The sequence below is a fragment of the Camelus dromedarius genome, chromosome 9, assembly GCF_036321535.1.
Source record: "Camelus dromedarius isolate mCamDro1 chromosome 9, mCamDro1.pat, whole genome shotgun sequence".
NCBI lineage: Eukaryota > Metazoa > Chordata > Mammalia > Artiodactyla > Camelidae > Camelus > Camelus dromedarius.
Genome location: NC_087444.1, coordinates 6,866,512 through 6,889,882, shown reverse-complemented (window position 1 = coordinate 6,889,882; position 23,371 = coordinate 6,866,512). Strand labels below are relative to the sequence as shown.

Sequence of the window (23,371 nt, the reverse complement as noted above, 5' to 3'; positions counted from 1 at the left end):
ACTAAAAGGAAGAAAAAAATATGACAGCTAGAGACGCATGGATTAGGCATTTTAGTAATTAACCACAGAATTTGCAGACGATAAGGCAGAAAGCAAGCTATGCCTTGAAGAAATTGCCCTCTGGAGAGAGAGGAAGAAAAGGATTTTGAGTCTGACAGTACAACCTTGTACCAGCACAGTTTTCTTCTCCTGCTGGTTCAAGGAGTTCTAAGCACCCTTCTGTAAATCATCATCTCACATCTATTTATTATCTTCCAGCCCAGTGCACAATACTATCAGTTACACACGGATACCAGCAACAGTACACGAGGGGGCTCCGGCATAAGAGACAGCCAGCTCCGTGCTCATCTGCGTTCTGAGCCTCGCCCTGCAACGGAGTTTCCGCTCACGCTGCAGCCACCATGGTCAGCAATGAAAACAAAGGTATTATGTTTCTAGTATTTATTCCTCTGTATTTTACCCATGCAATGTGGTATTAGTCATCCAGTGCCATGTGAGTAGAGAGAGTGTTTGACTGGTTTACAGTAGCATACGGTAGGAGACTTTTTGTCCTATTAGAGTGGGCAATTCAATAGGACTTTGGAAACCTGTATTAAACGATGCTTGGATACACAGTAGAATGGTTTCTATTCAGTGGACAGCTAAAATGCAGTGAATTTCGTATTCCTTCCAGAATGTTACCAAAATGTTAGCTATTATTACAGAAGAGGGAATCAGACTGCGTGGGACAAAAATTAAGAACTTCAGGTGTTAAATGGATGATATATTGCAGTGAGTCTCAACAGAGGCTATAAGAATCACCTGGAGAGATTTAAAAAATACAGGTACTCAGGGCCCATCCGTCAGAGATGTTGATTCAGTTAGTCTGGGGTGGGGCCCAAGCCCTGGCATTTTTTTCTAAAAGCTCCTCAGGTAACTCCAGTCTGCAAGCAGGACCGAGAACAACTGGTACGGGGGAGAGAAACTTCAGAGCCCAGCTGTTGCCGTGGTACTAGCATCCTGTTAGCCACTTAGGAGATGTTCGCAGAATCCTTCATCTTTCAGTTTCTCTGAGGTTTCATCCATCATACAGAGCGGTCACATCCATTAATTAAACCATGTAAGTGAAACTACCCTGAAAAGCCTAAACTGTTATAAAAATACACAATGAAAACAAAATGAAAAAAAATCTCTGAATTCAAAGAATCCTGAGTTGTCTTGTGAATTCTGACGTGAGTTTTAGACCCAGGATTTTTGTCTGACATCAAGCATCCCCTTTTACATCCCAACTTGATCTCCTTACCTGTAAAAAGGAAATAGTGTATTTTACCCGTAGCAGGATAAAGGGGGAGATAAATAGGCCTATATGATAGAAATGTGAGGGTTAAAAAACAGAACATTTTTAAGGTACAATTTCAGTCCATTCTGTTTTGGTTTTGTTTTGTTCCCTTTCTTCCCAAGTCTTTCTGAGGCTCAATGAGTTAATTTATGTGAAAGGACATTATAACTATAATTTATTATTGTTATGCTATTATTATTATATGTTTTATTACACCTCAATTTCTTCAACTGTAAAACGAGAGTATTGAACTAAATCATTCTTAAAATGTCCTCCAGGTACTAAAAAACCTGTGAGTCTTAAAAAGCAAGAATATTTTTTTGTTTTTTAAAAAATATTTATTTTTTTACTAGGGAAGATGGAACCAGGCAAAGACGTTTGCAGAAAAGATGTTCATATATAAAGAAACAGCAAAATATCTTTTGGTTATAATTTAGGAAAAAAAAAGAAAACAAGGACCTACTGTATAGCACAGGGAACTATATTCAGTTTCTTGTAATGAGCTGTTTAAAAAAAAAGCAAGAATTGTACAGTCTTTCTATTTCATTTGATTCTTGTTTAGAGTGTGTGTGCCTGTGTGTGCGTGTGTGTAAGTGTCAGAGAGCGTTAATGGAAAGTCGTCTTAGCCTAGTATTCACCCTGCGTTCCTCTGGGAGAACCCACGAAAGAACTGAGAAGCGCTCACAGCCGAGAATCCCTTTCCATTCTAGAGGCACAGACGCACTTGACTTCTGGTTCTAACTCCCCGTGCTGGGTGCTGAGATCTAACTTTGTTTCAAGCCAGAAGGACAAAGCAGCAAGTCCACTGGCTCTACGCGGCTCTACAGAACAGCCGCAGAGTCCCAACTCTTACTGCTGTCCTGTCTGACTCACTCAAAACAGAGCTGCCAGCCTCCTCAAACAGATGCTGTGGCCAACTTTCTGATGCTAGATTTGGGGGAGGAAAAACACATTTCTGCACTTGCGACCGCACAGAAAAATGCTGCGTTCTGTTAGTAGGTGGATGTCTGTGTGGCTTCCCTGTCTATTGTGTGAATCTTTAAGCTGTCCGCTCTGCTGGCACGTTTCCTTTAGGGTATAAACATGCTCCGGTTTCTCCAATCTTAAAACAAAAACAAAAGGACACAGAAATTAAAAATCCTTCCTTCCACCCAACATGGTTTTCGAGCTACAGCGCACTCTTCTTATTTTCATAACCAACGCCAGGCTCCAGAGGAGAACCCATTTTCTTGCCTTTTCCAGCTCCTAAAGCTGCTCATATTCCTTGGGTCTTGGGGGCCCTTCCTCCACCTTCAAAGCCATCAGCAGTGAGTTGGTTTCTTCTCAAATTGCACCACTCTGATCTCGTCTGCTTTTTTTTTTTTTTTTTTTTTAACTTTTCTGGACTCTTGGGATTACCCTGGTCTCACCCAGAGAATTCAGATGATTGGAAACCTTAATTCCCCACTTTGCCGTGTAGTGTGACCCACCGACAGTCCGAGGGCTAGGACGTGGCCCTCTTTTGGGAGAGTGCAGAGGAAATTATCCTGCTTACCAAACCAGAAAGCCAGATCCCACGATGCAGTGGCAGCCTCCACGTTAGGAAGCACAGGGCCAGGAGCGAGCCAGGGGCACTCTTTCTCTGTTTGTCTGCAGCCCACAACCCAGAGGCCAGGGTGGGTGGGCCTGGGCCTGGGCTGTGCCAGTCCCACGGTGTCTTGTTTTTCACAGGCAAAGCAAGAACCCTGAGTAAGAGAGCAGAAGCACACGGCATGAGGTGTGCGGTGCTGTTAGTCCTGCCTGCAAATGACAGGAGGGATGACAAGCTGCCACTCCAGTGGCCCCAGCTGTTCCATCAGGCAAAATGCTCTCTCTGCCACAACAAAACAATCTTCATAATAGTAATATGGAGTCCCGTAATCTCTGAGAAGTTGACGGAAACCTCTCCCTGCAGCGGCTGATGCCACATGCTTTTCTGGGTAGAGTCATCAGGAGGCCTGAACAGAGAAGCAAAGCCTTAGCAACCCCCGAGGTACAGAGGACGTGACTGGTTCTCTGTCCCCATCCTGACAACTCCCGACTAGGCTTACAGTTCAGCCCCTCTTCTGGGTTCCAGAGTATCTTCAGGACATTTTAACGTGGATGTCTCACATGCTGTTTAAACTTAGTGTATGTGTCATTAAATCCAACATCTTGCCCATTCTTTCCCCAATATCTTCTTCTTCTCTAGGATTTCATTTTTTTTGTGAGTGGCTTCTTCCTTAATCTAAGAACCTCAAATCAGAAAACAGTCATCTCTGACTTCTCTCTGCCTCATCACTGACCTATTCATGGCATCTTGACTCCAACCTTCTTCTATTCTCATCATTCCTGCCTTCAGTTTTTATTTTTCTCTGAAACTTTCTCCATTCTTCCAGTCATCACTCTTCCCAATCAATGCTTCATCAGCATTCAGAACTCCCTTTCTTAAATCAGTGTCTGATCAAGTGATCCTTTTGCATACAAATCCCTCACTGACTTATCAATGCTTTCAGGATAATCTTGGAAGCCCCCAGCATAACATTCAAGGCTCTTCATGATCTGGAATTGACTTCCACCTGTTATACCATTCCTTCTTTTAAACCTTGAATTTTAGCCACATCGAACTATCCGAACCTCCCCCAACGTGTGGTGTTACGTCATGTCACTTTACCTCCGCACATGAGCTTCCCACTGCTTGGAAGTCCCCCTCCCGAGACTTCTCCCGGCTTATGCCCACTCATGCTGCAAGACTTGGATCATCTTTCCCGAGAAACATGACCTCACTCAGTCCCTTTCCTGCAGTGTGGGCTCAGCACCCTTACTGGTTGCTCTCATTACATCCTAAAAATTGCACTTGCCACACACTCCATTATTTCTTTTTTCCTTTGGGACTTATTTTCCTGCAAGAATGTGAATAATTTTGAGAACAGAGACATCATAGATTACGTACCTTTGATTCTCTGGTACCCAATGTAGAATGGCAAGTAGAGAACATTAAATGAATGTTTACTGAATGAATAAGTGATCTGGTTGGTAACAATGTACATGCACTTCTGCTTAATATAATGCATTTTGGTGTTAGAGAGATCAAGTTACTTAATACACTGCTGCTGCAATTATCATATCAGGAATATGTCGGAAATCCAGGAAGGATTCTTTTATAGGTAGATGACTTTTAACCAGAAATTTTCTTTCCGGCATTTTCTTCTGCTGTTCCAGGACGTCGTCCTCCTAAGAGCTAACATTTATTGTGCTCTTACTGTGTTGAACCAGGCACAGAGCTAAACCTGTTAATCCTCACACCTGCCCCATGTCACAGAGAACATTTTATTCCCATGACACAGGTGAGGAAACTATATGACGGAGAAAGTAACTAATGTCACCGGGATCCTATCTGAGTCAGAGCTTGGAATTCATCGCAGACCCCAGACTGCAGAGCCTAAACTGCATCCAGCATACTGTTCCTGCAGCCCGATGGCTGGCTTAAAGCACGAGGAAATACAGGCATCGGGCAACCTGGGTGCTAATCCTGCTTGTTTTTATCAAGCTAGAGACTAGCTTTGTTCATTAAGACTCAGTTTCTTCACCTATAAACAGGGGGGAGTTAAATTCTGATGTTCATGTTCACTGTGGTCCCTTCTGATTCATATTTTGTGAACTTCATCACATGTGTTAAATTCAGCTCCAAAAGCTCAGTAGGAAAGGGAATCATGGTTTATTTCTCAGAGCCAAAAATCCATTTGCAAAAGATGGAAAAAAAAAAAAAAAAAAGAGCCACACATCAGAGAAGTGACAAGGGAAGTACAGGGCTGCCCACCACCTACTAAGAACCCGGATGAACTTCCGCGTCAATCCATGTGAGCTGAATTCACTACCATTTTTTAAAAACAGTGCATTGTGGAAACAGTTTATAAAACTGCTGTTCATCCTTGTTTGGCCCTCTTGTGTTTTTATCCTTTAATTCTTTTGCCAGTTAGATAAATGAAGTTCCCCTCCGGAGCTGCTCAGCACATCTTTCAGGTGTCTGAACCAGCAGAGGGAAGCCACTTGGCAGTGCATTTCTCTGAAGGTGAGCCTTCCTGCTCCCCACTCCGGCTACAGAAGACACTGAACATTGTATCCCAAGGGATGCACTCAGGGGAAAATGTGACTCGGAGAGGAAGCAGCCTTTGTTACACAGTATGTTTCTTGCCAGTCACCCTAGGTATGAGAGCAGGATTATAAATATTACACAGGCAACCCCCAGAAGTAGGAATGAATGTGTGGGTGTGTGTATGGGTGAAAATTAAGTGTCTGCAGAAAAGATCGATCTCTTAATGCTGCCATTAATTAAAGGTGAGGAGACCTGGTTTTCAGACCACCGCCTTCAGTTCGGATCTGCTGCTGATGAGCCTACGTTGCCTCTGATGGGTCTCATCTCTCTGGGTCTCTGTTACATTATCTACAAAGTGGGTAGTTGGATAAAAATGATCTCGTAGGATCCTTGTAGTTCTAACATTCTATAATTCTGATTTTTGCTAAGGCTCCAGGATTTAAAATTTTTCTTACTTTCCCAGACATTGCCACAAAAGTCTCTTTTGTTAAGTCAATTTCATACAGCTCAGAATTTCATGCTCAGTGAAAAACGTATGGGAAAAACCCCACAACCTTTCATTCCTCTCAGTCAAGTTTAAGGATGAGAAACTAGAGTGTAGATGGTTCTCTTGGGCAAATGGCAGTGTGCCCACACTGCCCTGGTTTGGATTCCCTTCTCTTGGGTCAGAACCAGACCAGTTTTGAGAAGTCAGTTGCCTCCCTACATTTCATCTGAGTTTGATTTGAACGAGAAAATTGCAAATAAAACCCAGAAAAAAATTTTTGTTAGAAGTCAACAAATTACTATAACTAAAAGGTTGTTTGGTCTCTGAATCAACTTTATTTCTTGTCTCTTTGCTCTTTTGAAAATAAAAAAAATCTCATTTCCAGCCCATAAAGTAGCATTAGTTCTTATTATTCCATACATTAGAAGTCAACTGGTAATTCATACAAATTAAATTAGTGATTTTGCATTTAATTTACTGATGACAAACTATAGGATTCAGCAGTTTTGCTCTGATAACCTTTAAAACGTATTAATTTCATTGGCGATTTGCATAGGCCTTTATTTCCCACTGCTACAGCTTTGTTCTCCAAAGCAGAAATGCCCCATGGCTTTTCAATTTGCTACCTAATCAGCACAATATATTCCTCCTTTTCTTCCTTTTATATTGTCTCCTAAATTTGAGACTTCAATATTTGAAGAAATTGCACCAAGAAATCTCACATGGTTTTTCTATTTCTGTGAACCTTTAAGGGAATAAACAGAGAAAAATTATTCCATTCAAGTAGGGGTACTGCTTGCAAACACAGTGGTCTTAAGACGACTGCATTCAAATGAATTTTTTTTTCGAATCATGATATGTGAACATTACAAAAATATTTCCCCAAATCCACCTAAAGCTCCTCATATCAATCTATCAAAATCTCTGGGAGCTCTACCAATGACAAATATTGGAGTTCTGAAAAGAAGTTCCCTAAGGTGATTCTGATGAGGCATACTGTGTCACAAAGCCACTCTCAGCTCCCTGAATGCTCCCATTCTGGCTCAGGACTGAGGAAGCAAATTCTCTTCATGCTTACCATTCCTTACTGTTATTTCCAGGCCAGAGGACTCCAGATAGATGAGGAGGGTGATTCTGGAATTCAGAAAACTTGGAGTTAGAACTTTAGTTTCTTTAAGCTATTAAATATCTGGTTAAACCTATGGGGGGAAAAAGACCCTCTTTCAAAATTTAAGATGGTTTTGGAAGTGTTCTGACTAAAGACAGTGAAATCAAACCATAAACCCAAAGTGCAAATATGGTATTTTTCTAAACTCAATGAAACAAAAGTGCTTGTCTCATGGAAAGAAAAGGTGGCGAAGAGGATCTAGGGGCTTCCGAAGTACCCCCTGCAGATGTCCGGTGCTCCTGTTGGGGGTGTGGGCCGTTCGGCTAAACTCAGAGGGTTGACATGGGGGGTGAGAGTTTGGGAAGAAATAAAAGTGTGCATGAATTTATACTGAGAAAGGATAAAGAGGGTTGGTCATTTGAGTAGAAACACCCACTGACTAATACGCCTCGCAAGTGCAATAAAAAAAAAAGCACCCTGCAGGGTAATTCTTCTCTGAGGGAGCCTTTTTGGAATACAAAATGGAAGGACAAATGCGATCCAGTAGTCCACAGGAATGAAATAATACGCATACGACGTCATTCCATTCTAAGTCACCTTACTTTTTTGACCACACTGTATTCATTAGGTCTACCCTTTGCCAGGTTTGAGTTCTTCTGACATTGAATCTGTGAGATAAAAATATATGACATGACCTCCAACATATTTTATTCATAAAAATAGGACATATAATATAACCTATAAAATAATACCTCTATATCACTAAATTTATTTTTCATTTATGTATGTTCCTGAACAAACATAGCTTCTTATAAACATCTACATTTTCTTTGCATCCTGTTTGATAAACAATCCTGTACTTTTTCCTTCAAGCTTATTTTATTTTGGAAAAGACTCAGGTTTTATTTACTAGCTGATATTGAGTGACATTTACGCCAAAACTTGGTTCACTAAGCCTTCTTTTTAATGGTTCACGTTTTCTGGTTTGGTTGCTGTTCTGCATGAATATGAGAAGCCACGTGTTTCCATTTCTCACTTTCCAAATAAACTCTCTTGACTGATACTGTCCTTTCCTCATTTCTTCGTTTTGGATTTTGCACTCTTACGAGTCCATTGTAATTACAAAGAGAAACAAAGATTCTGATTTAGACTAAACTGGGACCTATATTTCGTGAGGGCAGTGACTCTGTCCCTACTTTCTCAGTATCCCCGCTGCTTTTCCAGTTACTAGGACAGTGCCTGTCACCGAGTAGGCAGTCAAAAAAATATTTGTGAAGGAATTAATTGTTAAAGACACTCTCTGACTCAGCTGACCACAAGTCTTCCCAAGGCGGACTCGGCAGTGATGCCCGCCCAGGAGGTCTGCGCCAAGGCAAACCCGGTGGGACTGCGCCCGGCTGAGCGGAATCCTATCTCAAGAGAGAAGCTAGAAGTCAGTCAGAACAAAGATCATTCCCCACGAGTGTGGATCAGGTGCCATCTCTTACTCTTCCTGTGTGTTCGCTCCTGATGCTATTGAATGGGCATGCCCCACGAATTTCTAAAGCCTGGCAGCATAAGCTCTGTATCCTATGATTTCACTGATCATAGGATAAAAAGAAAAGTCTAAATACAAGATCACGTCTTATTTTTGAAACACACAAGTGACTTTTAAAGTATTACAGAGAAAGCAGCAAGTACCCCTGAGTGCAGTATCTGTGAACGGAATCAGAGGTAAGCCGCTAACCCAGGTTACTATTTAAAAATTGCACAGTAAATTCTCAGCCCAGGCGATCTGGACAGAGATTTCACTGAAAAAACAACATATGTACGAATTGAATTGTATAACACCATTCTTGAAAAAACTATGTACACCTCATGATAAGCATTTGAAATATTTGCTTTTTTTTGAATGGAAATACTGGGGATTGAACCCAAGACCTCATGCATGCTAAGCTTGTGCTCTACCACTGAGTTGTTACCCACCATCCTGAAATATTGGCTTTTTAAAGTTACAAATTCTAATATCCAGCTACAAATAAGGATCTATGACACTAAAGTATTTGTATTTTATTGAAACTCTTTTTTATGCAGTGTCTGCATGTATCTACCAGAGACTCTTTGGCCTCTGGGATGTCTGACTTGGGGTACTGTGGATATATCTCTATGAGGCTGCATTAGTTTGCTATGGTAATTGAAGCCAAAGTTTAAATTTAATACATGGTAAAAAAAAAAACAACCCATACTTCTTTATTATGAAGATTCAGACCATGGTCTAATGTGTAAGGAAATTGATTCACAAATAAGAATCCTATATAATGTTTCAGTCTCCTCTACCTTTGGCATTTCATGCAGCCTTGGGCAACCATCTCTGCAGTCTGTCCTTAGTGCCTACATTTGGAGAATCTTTTGCTAAGTAAATTCCAGGAGTCAAGTCCAGAGAACTCTGTGATGAGGGGAGGGTATAGCTTGGTGGAAGAGTGCATGCCTAGCATGCATGAGGTCCTGGGTTCCATTCCCAGTACGTCCATTAAATAAATAAATAAGTAAACCTAACTACCTCTCCCTGCAACAAAATTTTAAAAATAAATAAATAAATAATAAAATTTAAAAAGAGAGTTCTGTGGCAAGTTTCTGGTTGAAACCAGCACAATGAATTCATACCATTATACAAAAAGATTTCTGAGACTTAAAGATTAAGTGTACCCTATCAGCAGTTCCAGACGCGTCAGATTATCATCAGTCTGTTTATGACGGGAGCAGTAGGAACGAAAGGCCTCCTTTATGGGCAGTTTGCAATACTCAAATCTCTGAAGTCATCCTGTCGACTTTTCTGTGATTGTAGTATACAACTTTGAGCCAAAATAATATATGTTGGAGAAAGGCCATAGCCAAAAGCCTACTCTGTACCACATGTTTCAGTGCATTCAAAATAACACAAAAGATATTTTTGAAGAGTGAGATAAGTGCTAATGTAAAAAAAAAAAAAGCATAAAGTTTCACTTGGCGTTATGTTTAGAGACAGAGCAAATGCTGCTTCCCTGTGTTAAGAACTCCTACTCATCCTTCAAAGCCCACTTATTGCCTCTGGCTCATTTTCTAAAAGAGGTCCTAGGAAGAGGTAATCAATTCCTCTTTTGTGATGTCCCTGTTCTTTGTATTTTTGCTGATGATGGCCATCATGCAGCTGTTCATTTAATGTCTTTCTCTCCCTCCACACTGGTGTTACTTGAGGCTTGGGATTAAGTCATTTATTCCTATTCATGGTAACATTTCCTCCAGGACAGAGGAGACACAAGTGAATCTGACTGACTCATCGAATACACCACAATTTTATTTTTACCCTCAGAGTATTTTTTTTTCTTTGTATGTGGGCTGATGCTATTATAGCCCAGGAGTCAGAAACTTTCTTCCTGTAAAAGGCCAAACAGTAAATATTTTAGCATTTGTGGGCCACATGCTCTCTCTTGCGATTACTCAACTCTGTACTGTAGTGCAAAAGCCATCACAGACAATACCTAAACAGCTGTGCAGGCCTGTGGGTATCAGAACGTTATTTACAAAAACCGGCAGTGGGCTGGATTTGGTCAAGCCATCGTCTGTCGACCTCTGCTCTAGTTTACTCTTTCTATTCTTTGTCCTCGTTTTTCTTTCTTCCTTCAATGTGTTTCCCTAATGCTACAACGACTGTCTGTCCTCATTTGCTTTTCCTTTTTCATCTGATCAATTCCTTTATAAATATCAAGACTCAGCTTGATCATCATCTTCTTTATGAAATATGTCTTGACCTCCTGGAGAAGCACTGGCTATTCTGTCCTTTGGGCTCCCTCTCTGGCTCCATTCTGCGATGGGATCACACCCTGTGACATTTCTGGTAAATGTCTGTCTCTGGTTTCAGACTGTGAATTCCTACTGATTAGAAATGAGTCTTCCTCGTCTTCTGTCGCCATTACCTCGCACATGCCCGGTACCCAGTGGGTACTCAATAGACGAATTGTCAGAAATTATTGACTGTTACTTGGGATGCAGAGCACAGGTTATAAGGACAGGTTACGAGGCATGGATCTGTCATTTCAAATAGGTATTAACACTCTTTCTTTTATACTTGCTGTACCCTCCCTCAAACTCAACAACTCATTCATAATGTAACCAAGTACATCATGAAGCAGCCAGCATTTTAGTCTCTTCCACAGAAATCTCATCCTTTCATGGAAAAAAAAAAATACGCAACTGGGATAAAAGTAAATTCCAAGTCTGAGGGCTAGAAATCAGCACAGTCATTGTCTGGGGCCCTGGCTGTGTATAACGGGGCTCATGGACTACTGCCTGTAACAAATGCAGCAGCGATACCTCGCATCTGCGTTGCTCAAGCTGCTTTGTGCGAAAGCATCCATTAGAGCAGGCTTCCGGATCCAGCAGCAACACACCCCACCCCTAAGTCAACTGTGAGCTGCTGCCTACGCTGAATTTTATTGCTCCTGACGGACTGCACTTCTCAATATCCTGCTTCCTGCGTCTGTGGCCCCATCTCCAAGAACAGAAAGGATATGCAGGAGTTACTCTCCTAGTCAGAAATGTTATCTTTTCAGCACAGTCTGCCCTGCAAATTTTAGGGCCCTTGAGTCCGTGAGAAAGCAGTAGCTTCTCTTCTCTTAGTTTTTTTCTTAAGCACTGGTGAGAAATTATGGTGCAATTCTATCTGCGCCTTCACTATGGAAATAAAATGGATTTGGAGAGCTCCGCTAAGTACTAGGGCTTAGCACTGTTAGGAGAAGATCTGGAAGGATCGTTCGGGTCTGATTTAAGCCAACAGCCACCTCTGAACTCAGAGGTGATGTTTATTTCTAGTTTCCACTACTGCTTACATTCAGGTGACTCAATACATGTGTCAAGTCCTAATTACTCTCTGAGCCCTAGCCCCTGAATTTGGACTATATCATAAAGAAACTGATCCAGAGCTGATTTAATCCTCTTTTCCCAAAAGTCAAACACCTTTAAGATGTCCTAGAAAAAAAGCTTTCCATTTTGCCTCTCAAATTATAGACTAACTTTGAAACTCCTTGGCTAGAAAATGTCTCTTGTGTCCTGCAACACTCCCCATTTCTGTTCAAATGAGCCCACCTTCCTTCTGAGAGGCAGGCTAGAAAGCATTTGCTAAGGGTGAGCTCTGACGTCAGTTGGAGTGGGTTGGGCTTGCCAGATAAAACACAGGGCATCCAGTCAAATTTGAATTTTAGATAAACAATAGTCATTTTTTTTTGTATAAATATGTCCAAAACATTGCTTGGGATATACTTATACCAAGAAATTTTTCTTTATCTGAAATTCAAATTATACGAGGTGTCCTGTAGTTTAATTTGCTTAATTTGGCAGTCTTAGATTCTGCCACTAACATCTACCCCTAGAAAGTTACCAGGCCTTTGTGTTAGGGCTGTTCAGGGACATAAATCATGTAACATGTTAGAAGAGTGTCTGGCATGTGGTAGATGTTTCATAAATGTTAGCTCATTTTATTATTCAGATCATCTAGAGCGGGAATCAGCAAACCTTTCTGTAAAGGGCAAGGCAGTAAATATCTCAGACTCCGCGAGCCACGTGATCTCTGTTACGACGACCTGAGCCACGTGATCTCTGTTACGACGACCTGACTCTTCCACTGCAGGGGGAAGGCAGCCCCGGACAATTCCTAAACCAGTGTGTGTGGTCACGTTTTGATAAAAAAAATTATTTTCCAGCATTTGGCAGCTCTGACAATATTTTACTCTGATGTAGAGAAAACCCTGTAGTAATTTTCTCAGGTTCCTTATTGCATCCACCTCCTTTTATTAAAATACTTATTATAATATCCATCTCCTCTCATTACAACATTTCCTATTTTAAAGAAACTTTTGATGGATCGTGATTGACTATTTACTTAAAAATTCTAATACTACCCAATATTTATAAAATATATTCATTTTGAAAATGCTTCGTATGAATATACATAGTAATATTCTAATTATATACAGAATCACACACACAGATATATATAATCTTCATGACAGCATCACAAAGTGGGTTCATAAAAATTTCTCCCAGATATTCCTTGATTCTTTCTTTTCATAGATCCCACTTTTCTCCTATGCATTATCTTCCACTTTCTCCCATGACCCCCTGGACGTCTCCTATACTGCAGTTTACCTGGACCATTTGCTATTCCCCAAATATTCCCCTGACTTTCATCTTTATGGGTTTCTGCATCTTCTTCACTTATCATGATATGCTTCCTAACCCCTCTCTCCTTGTTAACAGATTATATATTCACAGAATGAGTAAAATCTTAGAAAGATCAGTGTTTTTTTTATAAAAAAAACCCTAGAAGGTGTATCTACCTTGCTGTTTTTATAACCGTTTGCATGAATGTATGTATGTGTGTGTTCGTGTGAGTGCTCCAAATCGTTGGCACCTTTCTCTTCATCCACGCTGAAGTCATACCGCTTCTCTGTCCAGTGCTTGGGAAGTAAGACACCAATCTGACTAAGACCCAGTTTGGTGTCGTGTTTCTTGATTCCGCTTTGATTGCTGCTGTCAGTGAGTGACTTGTTGCTCAGCACACTAACAGCTCTTCAACAAAGTCGGCTTGAAAACAGAGAGAGGTGGGTTCTTTAAAGAAAAAAAAAATGGTAACAGTTGAGAAATTAAAAGCCCTCTCTTATTGTATTGCTCTCCTTTCATCTTCAGCCTTCTGATGTTTTCCTTTTATTCCTTCCTTGATGCCCTGAACGTATTACCAGACATTTTAATGAGATGTGGCTAGGTCCAGCCCTGGCCACGAATTAACTCCTTCCCCTCCGTCAGGCTGGTTGCATTTTACGGTAGTTCTACCTTCTGGGAGTTTAAGCGCAAGGCCGAAGGAAGGAAGCGCACAGCCCGGCACAGCTTCTCGGACGAGCTGCTTCTGAATCATCCGTGAGTTCCACTTACGCCAACTTCACGTAGATTCTGGGGTTGGGGAAACAGGAAAAGCAGGAAGACAGAGACTCAAATACAAAGGCAATTTGGGGGCAGCTTGGAAGAAGTACGATGTGACTTAAATGGAAGACGAGGCCGAGGAGAAAACTGCCACAACGGTCACTACGAAGAGGGAGAGACACAGATCCCAGGGCCTCACGCGAGACAAAGACTGAAAACACGAAGCCGTAAGCGGGGAGCGCACCGCTCAAGCGGTAGAGCGCCTGCCTAGCACGCACGCGGTCCTGGGTTCAATCCCCGGTACTCCTCGAAGAATAACTAAATAAACCTAATTAACAGCCCCCCTAAAAAGCCTAAAACAAAACATTAATCTATAATCCTTCTCATCGGAAAGTAGGTTTCATAAAGTGGAATACAGAGATACATACAGTTCAAACTTTCAATATAGAAATCCTATTTTACTTCCAGAAATACAGGTTGAGACTTTGACAAGTTTTGCTAAATGTGTGCACGTGTTCGGTACCTCCACACAACCACAGAAAACATCAATTACATGACATTTTGAAATGGTTCAATTAGGCCGCTCAAAGTGGCTGCAGCATGAATAATCCAACAAACCTTGCAGAGAGAGCCTCCAGTTTGGTTTTACAGTCTGGCCAGCTGTATTCCTTCTCCTTCTCCAGATGGCTGTGCTATTGCGTGAACAGCACATCGCTCTTTCTCCTGTGCACACCTTAATAAAATCTTCATAGCATCTTGCCATTACCTACAGTCTTCAATACTAGGGTTTCAGAATATTTCAGCAGCGAGAAGCCTGGCTGTCTTCATCTGTTCAAGAAAAGGTTTAGAAGAAGAGAAGCCACCGTCCAATGAGGTTCTACTGCCTCACCCACATCCTAAGACCCTTCTCTGTGCAGTAAGAGCCCAGAAAGCCTCCAAAGGACACACGGACCTCACCGGCCTGAGGTCATTCTCACATCGTGGTCCGGGGTTACTCCTATTTCTTCTTCCTAAGGATGGATGAAAATTATAACCTCTTGCCTCATGGAGTCCACTTCCAAGATGCCATCTTTCCAGACACTCAAGAGAACAGAAGGATGCTTTCCAGCCTTTTCCAGTTTTCAAACTGGTACCCAGGGCAGCAACTGGCGACTTCTCCAGTGACTGGGAGAGCCATGAAGACAACAGGGGCCTCGGCCACCCACAAGGTGTTGGCGAAGTACCGCATCTTGTGCTGCAGAAGTTAAACTTCATCCTGCAAATATCTGCATCCTAATTCACTAATAAATTGCTGTCTAAAAAACAAAATAAAACAAACAAACCAAACAAACAAAAAATAGGGCTAAAAGGCTCAGAGCAATGGAACAAAAAACTCAGCGCTTCCCAAGAGTCCCAAATAGGTCCCTCCAAGCCACGAGCATTCCACCGGGAGAGCAACTCAGCAGCAGCAGGAATCGTGGCTTTGCAGACACGGCATCCCTGATGGGGGTCTGGCCCCTGCTCCACTGGTCCCGCCTTTCCTTCTCAGCCTGGTGTGCTGGAACTTCATTGATTTTTGGTTTCCTGGCTTCCCTCTCCCCTTCCTGTCAGCACTTTCATTCCTTTGATGGGGAACAACCTCTTCCCAGCTAAAACCAGGGGCCCTGCCCAGTCATGCCTTAACCTGGTGGTGGCCCCTTGACCCAAGATGGGTCAGTCAAATGGTCTGGCTTAGAACGTGAAACATAAGTACATGACACATGGATAGAAATGAAGGTGGAGTCCCTTCGTTCCAGCTTCCCAGCAGTGGATCTCGGTTGAACAGTTTTGCTACGAGACCATTCCTACCATCGCAGCTTTACAGCCACAGAACACACCTCAGTGCCCAACCACTTCCCTGCCTGTTTTTCTACAGTTTCTGTGAGCTTCTTGTATTTCTCAAGCACACTCCCTTTTGCTTAAGTTAGCCAGAATCCGTTTCTCCTACTGCAGCCAAGGAAACCAATTGGCACATCCTAGTTGGTGGTTAGAAATTGCCAAGAAATATTTACCATATTCTCAGGGAAATCGTGTGTGTGTGCATATGTGTCTAGATGTATGTGTATGTGATAAAGAAAAGAAAAATGAGTGCAGGATACTTTCATCTGGTTGTTGGAGAAACTCTAGCAAACAGAAGTGAACATTTTTTCCTGGTGTTCTCTGCTCTGGACGCTAGCTACCTCTACACATTTCTGTGCTTCCCCAGCAAATTATAAGGAAAAATTTGTGGGAGATGTCCTCGACTATGTAAATGTCTCTCTTCTCATCACCAGAAACTGTTAACAGCATATTCTTGGTTCTTAATGAGGCATATGGTGGTAACAACTTGCAATAAAGGAGCACCTTGTTGCCTGCCACTAAGGCCAAAGAAGGTGATGCTCTGCTAGTGGTTGCTGCTCTAGCCACCTTCACCCGCATTTCAATACCTCCTTCCTTATGCCTGTCTTCCAAACAACTCCCTGGTGTTGGAGAGCTGGGGGCCCCACTGGACGGGGTGTTTTCATCCAACTTTGGAAGCCAAGCTGAGTCTTCAAAGCCTCAGGCCCAAAGCACACAAGACAATGAAATTCCAAACGTTAAGTGCTTTCCTCTAATTGCTTTCTCCATTTCTTCCTCCCTAACAGTTTGATTACAGAAGTCTTCTGCTTGAAATGGCATTGTATTTTTTTCCGGAAAAAGAAATTACTTAAGGAAGGAAAATATTGAGGAGCTCTGGATTCCTTTTAACTTTACCACTAATTGCTGTGTAACTCTGAGTGACTCAATCTTTCTAGAAAACAGGAGTGGAAATATTAAACATAAATGAAAGTTCCCTGATGGGGTGTTGGATTGCAATTCAGAACTCATGCCCATCTTTGATTTAAAGTGGAAAATGGGAGATGGGGAGGAGCTAACCATGAAAATATTTATGTAAAAATCAAACAAATCTCTGCTCAGTGAGCATGAAAAAAAAAAACAATTTATGAAATCACCTTAGCATAGTTTACAGAAACATATAATAAATACATTGTTCTTCAGGAAATTCCCTAGACGACACTGGCAAAACTGTGCACTGAGCCACATTTCAAAATTTTCTGTACTTATTTCAAGGAAGAAAGAGCAATAGGTCATTCCTTGCACTTTAATCCCCAAATTCATCACCGTGTTAGAGTCTGACATAAAAGTTATTTTAGTCTCATTCTGAATTCTTTAATATAAAGCATGCAGTTGTATTATGTTTATATGTTGAATGTAATCATTCAATAATAATGACCTTAAATGCAGAAGACTAAAATTAGTGAACATAAATTGTATTTTCCTTAAAAAGGAATTTGGAGAGGTTTTTCCACCATGTTCCCCCGAAGTGTCTTGACCATGTTTGGATGTGTCATGAATACCCAGACTACAGGCGAAAACGCAACTATAACCTGTATGAGTTGTGGTTGATGGTGTAGGAAGTGGAGAAGGAAAAGGTCACTGACCCTGGAGAGAGAGGTGACACTGCCTAGATGAACGTGCCTCTGACCCCAACTAGTGACAAGAAACAAGTCAGTGTGTTAATGTGAGACTGGCTGCCCCGGTCACACGAAAGCACGTGGCACTTCCAGGAGCCTCAGTCAGCAGCCATGATCACTGTCCCAAAGGGAAAAGGTGGAAAATTCTACGAGCAGGACATTTTCTATGATGCTCTTCTGATAACTGTGATCAGGGAATGCATTTTGGGCATTAATTACTCTCTTACTCAACCATCTTCACTGGAAAGTTCTTAAAAATGAATCTCACTCCATGTTTACAGATGGTGGAAGCAAAGAAACAACAGCACTTTATTCTTATTTTGGACATTTTAATTCACACACACACACACTCACACTGCACATAGGCTCCAGAAAGCAATAAAGAGCAGTAAGCAGCCGTCCTTCCTCCTCCCCTCGTTTCTGTCCTCTTTCCTCTCTGTCAGTAAGATGTTCGCTGAGCGCATTTCCCAAGTGCCTTTTAAATGAGCAGCAGCCCTGTGACCCCTCCTCCTCCCTCCTCCTTCTACTTCTCCTTCCTCTTACTCTTTGATTCTCCCTCCACCCCTGAATGTAGTTTAATTAGCAAACAAGTTTAAAGTTGGGGGCATGAATGTAAGGAGTATGGCATCTGATACAAGATAAAATCAGGGTTCTTGGGGGAAACCAGCAGCTCCTTCATTTGTGTCTTGTGAGGATTATTGTTTATATAGTGAGCCCCACACCTTTTATACACAGGCATCATTTTAAAATTACCGTTTCTGGTTAGTCTTGATTGCCACGTTAAATTGCAAACTGATTACGCTAGTAAACCAACACATAGGCATTTTTTTTTCATCTAGAAAATTGATACCAAAAAACACATGCTGAGCATATACTTGATGGCTGATTGATGGTGGACCAGTCTCATCAATGGATCAAGAGAAAGGCCCCCAGATTATGGATAAAAAATAAATTTTATTATAGAGGGTCAAAGTTCAGGAGGATTGTATTTTAGAAGAACAAGGTTTTCATTCATTCATTCATTCAACAAAGAGCTATTGAATTAATTGTGTTCCATCTGAACTGCATTTCTATTGAATTTATTGTATTCCATTTAACACATTTGGTCAGAGAGTAAGAAAAAGATGAAGAATATTTCCATACTGTATTAGGGTAAATCCCAGAGACCTCCTCTCAGTGGCTGTAGTAAATGGGCTTCTGGCTTAGAAAGTGACTTTTCAGGACAAGGTGGCCCCGGGAGTAAGAAGCTGTCATTTATGCTGAGACAGTCACTAAAGGTGGTCTAGGGACAGCCTCCCACCGACCATCTCAGGACTCACAGTTGGGGACGGAAGTCTAGCAGCCTCCAGTGAAACCACGGAAGCCTCCATAACAGCAAGGGTGGGTGTTAAACATCAGCCGCGCTCAGAGGCTCTGAAGATAGCCTAGGACAGGACCTCTCAGGACGGGACTGTTTCCCTGGTGGCCACTTTAAAGCCACGTGGGAGGAGAGGGTGGCGGGTGACAAGTGCTGAGGAGAGTGAACAAGCGGAGGCCAGCCAGGCCCTGTTCTCAGCAGGCCTGCAGCCGACCTGAGCCAGGCCCAAGGCGGGAGCAGCAGACTGGGTCTGAAGTGCTGATGTCTCGGACAAGACACCGTTTAACGGCTGGACTGACACTACGCTCGCAGGGACAACAGGGCCTTTTATTACCTGGATGTTATGAGAAAAGTTGTGAGATTGCCCAAGTTTTTATCTCGCGGCAAGATGAAGACAGCTTATGCAAGGTCCCTTACAGGGTGACGGATAGAGAACGTTAAAGATGTTTTTCTGATCGCTCCCTAGGGATTCTGCTTGTTCAATATCCAGTACGTGAACGCACTGCTTTATTTTCCTCTTGCCCGATTTATTCTTTGTACCCTCTCGGTTGTTCCCATACCATGGAAACCACGGCTATGTTTTTCTCCACAGTGAAAACAGCACTCATTTTCACAGCTTATAGACTTATTGCAGGTGCTAATTATGAAGCCTCACAAAATTACAGCCATAAGTTTACACGGTCCCAGATCTCATGCGACTGGCCCATGTGCTCAGTGTTCTATCTGCCGCACATAAAAACTGGCTGGGAAATGATTTCTTGAGCAAGAACTTTGAACAGTTTGTTGAAATGTTTCCCGAGGAAGAATTCTGCTTGACCTTCTTCTAAATGCTCCTATTCAGATCTGGGATTAGAATTCTTTATAAAAAAATGAAAAAAAGTACCTCTAATTACTTTGCTTTAATAAGTAATTAAAAATGAAATATAAGGCATACCCATCTAGGATTGGCTACAGGTTATGCTGCTCCACTGTGACCAAAATATCTGTAATTTAAGCAAAATTAAAGTTTATTTCTTTCACTTAGCAGTTTGAGCTTTGACAGTCCAAGTCTGATTGATGGCTCACTGCATGGAATTGGGCCAGGTTCCTTCTGTCTTGCTCTGCCATTCTTAACACAGGGCTTCATCTTCTGATCTAAGGGAACTGATATAGTTCAGTCATAATATTCAAACTTCAGCTAACGAGGAGAGGAAAAAGAAAGGGGACAATGGACTCTTTTCTTTTTAAGAATAGGAACCAACAGCTAGAAGTATTATTTTTGTGCACATTCCATTGGCCAAAACCTTGTCACATGGCCAACGCTAGTTTAAAAGGAAGTCTGGGAAATGTGCTCAGCTAAAATAAAGTCTTATTAGCTTAGGGGAAGGGGAGAACAGATGACGGAGGAATGACTGGCTGTCCCTCAGTTATATACAAAGACTTTCAAAAATAACTCTATCATAAATTTAGTTTCAAATTACATGCCTGTTTTAGAATAGGTCTGCAGAAAGTAAAGCCTGAGCAGGGATTAAAGTGCTGATACTTGGACTGGGAGGTGCTAAGGGTGCTGAGGAGGGAGACGAAGTGGGGAAATGAGTTAAGGAAAACATCAAAGCAATGATGTGCTTTGATGCATCACTGTGGTTCAACATATATTATTTCTTCTTTATATGGGACTTCTCCAAAGAGTTCACAAGGAGAAACTGTATCTCAGAACAGGCCACCAACGGGAGGAAGGAAAGAAAGGAAGGAAGTGTCTGCCTGTTTCCTGCCCATTTCTCATTTTCCAGTTGTCAACATTTAACCCACTGGAAGCAGACTCTCCTGAACTTCTGAATTGTCTCGTCTGGCCCTTGAAGGTTGAGAGTCGATCTGGTGTAGGTGAAGCAACAAGAAAGACAGAGAAAGAAAAGAAGCAGTTGAGGGAACCTTAAGAAAGTGCACAACATTTGTACCTAATATAACACATTAAGGGAAGAAATTGAACACCTAGTCTCCACTCCTGGTGTCTCTTCTCATGTGGAAAGGCTTCCACTACAGTCACAGAGTCCATTAGAGTTATTTTCACCCTTTTCCCCAACTTTCTCACTTACTCAACTCCATGGAAAGAGGCGCACGTTATCTGACAGGTAAATCTGGATGTGAGACCTGGGCATATGGGGCTTAGCCACAGCCCCATGTTGGGGTGTGTGTGTGTGTGTGTGTGTGTGTGTGTGTGTGTGTGTGTGATTTGCCTGTCTACAGAATGTATGTTCTCTGGTCTGTTTGGTGCCATGTGATTAACTTGGTGGTGGAGGCCTTGCTTCTGGAGATGCTGGAAGGCCTGCGGTTGTCTGATGCCAACTAGGACGGGTGGGGATGCCAGCCTCATTCTGAGGTGGAGGACTGGGAGGTCTAATATTGCCCTGAAGTTAAGTGACATTCTCCAGGATTTTATCAGTAGTAAAGCTGATAATTTTATTTCTACCTGCCTTCCCCTTTGTCTACTTCAGAACCTGTGTTGGATAAAAAGGAGTTGATCTATTAGTTCACTAAATATTCAACAGAAAGAAAAAAAAAATTATTTTCTCTATAGACTGACCATTTGCTGCTTTCCAAGAGAGGAGGAAATTCTATCTGGTCTTATTTTTATTATTATTGTGGTTGTACTTCATGGATCTCCTAGGGTATCCCATGCACTGTGTCAAGCTCTTTATGAAATAGTCTTTCATTTAATCCTTACAACAGACTTGAGGGGTTTACAGACAGGCAAGCTGAGACATTTCTAAAGATTCATTCATTGTTCAACATATATTTCTTGCCTACCTACTATGTGCCAGTGCTAAATGAAAAAGCAGGCAGAATTTGCCCTCATGGAATATAGAGTTTGATTGGAAGGCATACACTGATTAATGATTCGCATGAAGAAGTGTGCAATGGCAACTGTGACGAGTGGCATACAACAGAGATACAGTGCGTCGTACGTGCAACAAAAAAGCAGGGACTAAATTGGGTCCAAAGCACGAGTGAGAATTAATTAAAAGTTTAGTGTGCACATTGTGGTTGGTCAGGGGCAGGAGTGGCAGGAAAGGCTAGAGTTGCAGACAGAGGTGACAAACAGCATGTGCAAAAGCCCTGTGGTATATAAGGAAGTATGGAGAATACGGGAGATCCTTTAAAGTGACCAATATGATTGGAAGGAAGAGAGTGAGAGGGAGACTGAGTAGAAACAAGCCCAGGTGTACAGGGCTCAGACTGTGGTTTTAGGTTCATTAAGGCATTTTCACTTTACTCTAAAAGGTCGAAAGCCATTGAATGGTTTAAACATGTGCTGTGATGCAGTGATACCTGTTCTGATTATAACTTGGAGTGGCTCAGAGGAAAGTCAGAATGGATGCTTTTATCAGTCAAGCAACTTTTGCCAGCATCCAAGTGAGACAAGCTTGTGACTGCGGTAGGACGACGTATATAAATTTGAAAAATATGTAAGGGATAGAATAAATTATATGTGAGGCACGGGGAAGACCAAAGTGTCAAGGATGGCACTTAGGTGTCAGGATAGGGTGAGTATGACCAAGAGTCAAGAGCTGAAGCGTCTGTTTACAAACCCAAGCTCTCTCCATTATGACATGACCGTAAACATTTCTGCGTCTGAACAGTTTCACTCCGATAACCCAGTAATCTGCGTGACCAGGTTTACAAGGAGAGCTTCCTTCTCTCCCTCTTATTTGCAATAAATGTCTACCTTTAAAAAGCATATCCAGAATATTTTCCTTTAAGAATTTTCTAAAATATGTGTTACTGAGATAAAAATCAATACAAAATTGCCCTGAGATACAGCTGGACACTTTGGACACTTACTCTGAATTTCAGATCTATCCCTTCCTATGATAATTAAATATTTCTATGAGAACCAGACATGTTTCGTGGACTCAGTGGACAGAATTATTGAATGTGACTATGGTTTTGAGTATTTGGTGGGATTTTAAAATTGACCAAAGTTGTAGTAGCTTATTAGCGCCTTATTAGCAAAAAGTAAGAAAGAAAGGAAAGGTGTAGGTAAAAAGGCTGGTTTTGATTTAGTGGGTCCTATTTTTGCATCTTTTCTCATACTGCAGATCCCTAAGACAGATATAATTTTACCAAAATACCTATTGTGCTTTGCAGCTGTGTGATGGACGCTTCTAGTTACGGAGTCACAAATATCATGTCTTAGCTTAGCTAACAAGGCTTTTTTCCCTTAAATGAGGCAGAATAGTTAAGAGAAAGCCCCTTAATTTGAGCATGAGCGCTCCATTCCAATTAAGCTGGAAGACTCGAAGAAAAGAGAGTTGATTTCATTTTTTTTCTAAAGTAAAAAGTAGGCAGCACACTAAAAGATGAAAATGGTACAGTAGCATCTGCAAATCACATGTTTTTATTTAGAACTTAGGTCAAATGTGAAAAACTGTAAGGCAGGCTATGAAAAATAAAACTAATACAAGATACATTAATGTGTTACCAAGTAGGTGGGACAGACACTAGCCAATGCACGTGTTATGTTAAAACTGAAAATGTTCAAAAGCCACCAAGGGCATCATTGTTGGCAACAGTGCTCTGTTCGTGGCG

At 41.7% G+C, this 23,371-nt stretch overlaps 1 long non-coding RNA gene across 4 annotated transcripts in view; it reads right to left on the bottom strand.

Annotated features, from left to right (window-relative positions):
* Positions 1-1,648: 1,648 nt before the first annotated feature.
* The window catches only part of LOC116154738 (uncharacterized), a 263,959-nt gene continuing 242,236 nt past the window's right edge, over positions 1,649-23,371 (bottom strand). For all 4 annotated transcript variants that reach the window (XR_010382196.1, XR_010382195.1, XR_010382194.1 and 1 more), the window contains 3 exons: positions 6,977-7,032; positions 2,853-3,042; positions 1,649-2,420 (listed from right to left, as the gene is read on the bottom strand). This is a non-coding gene — a long non-coding RNA (uncharacterized LOC116154738). The remainder of the gene's footprint in view (positions 2,421-2,852; positions 3,043-6,976; positions 7,033-23,371) is intronic.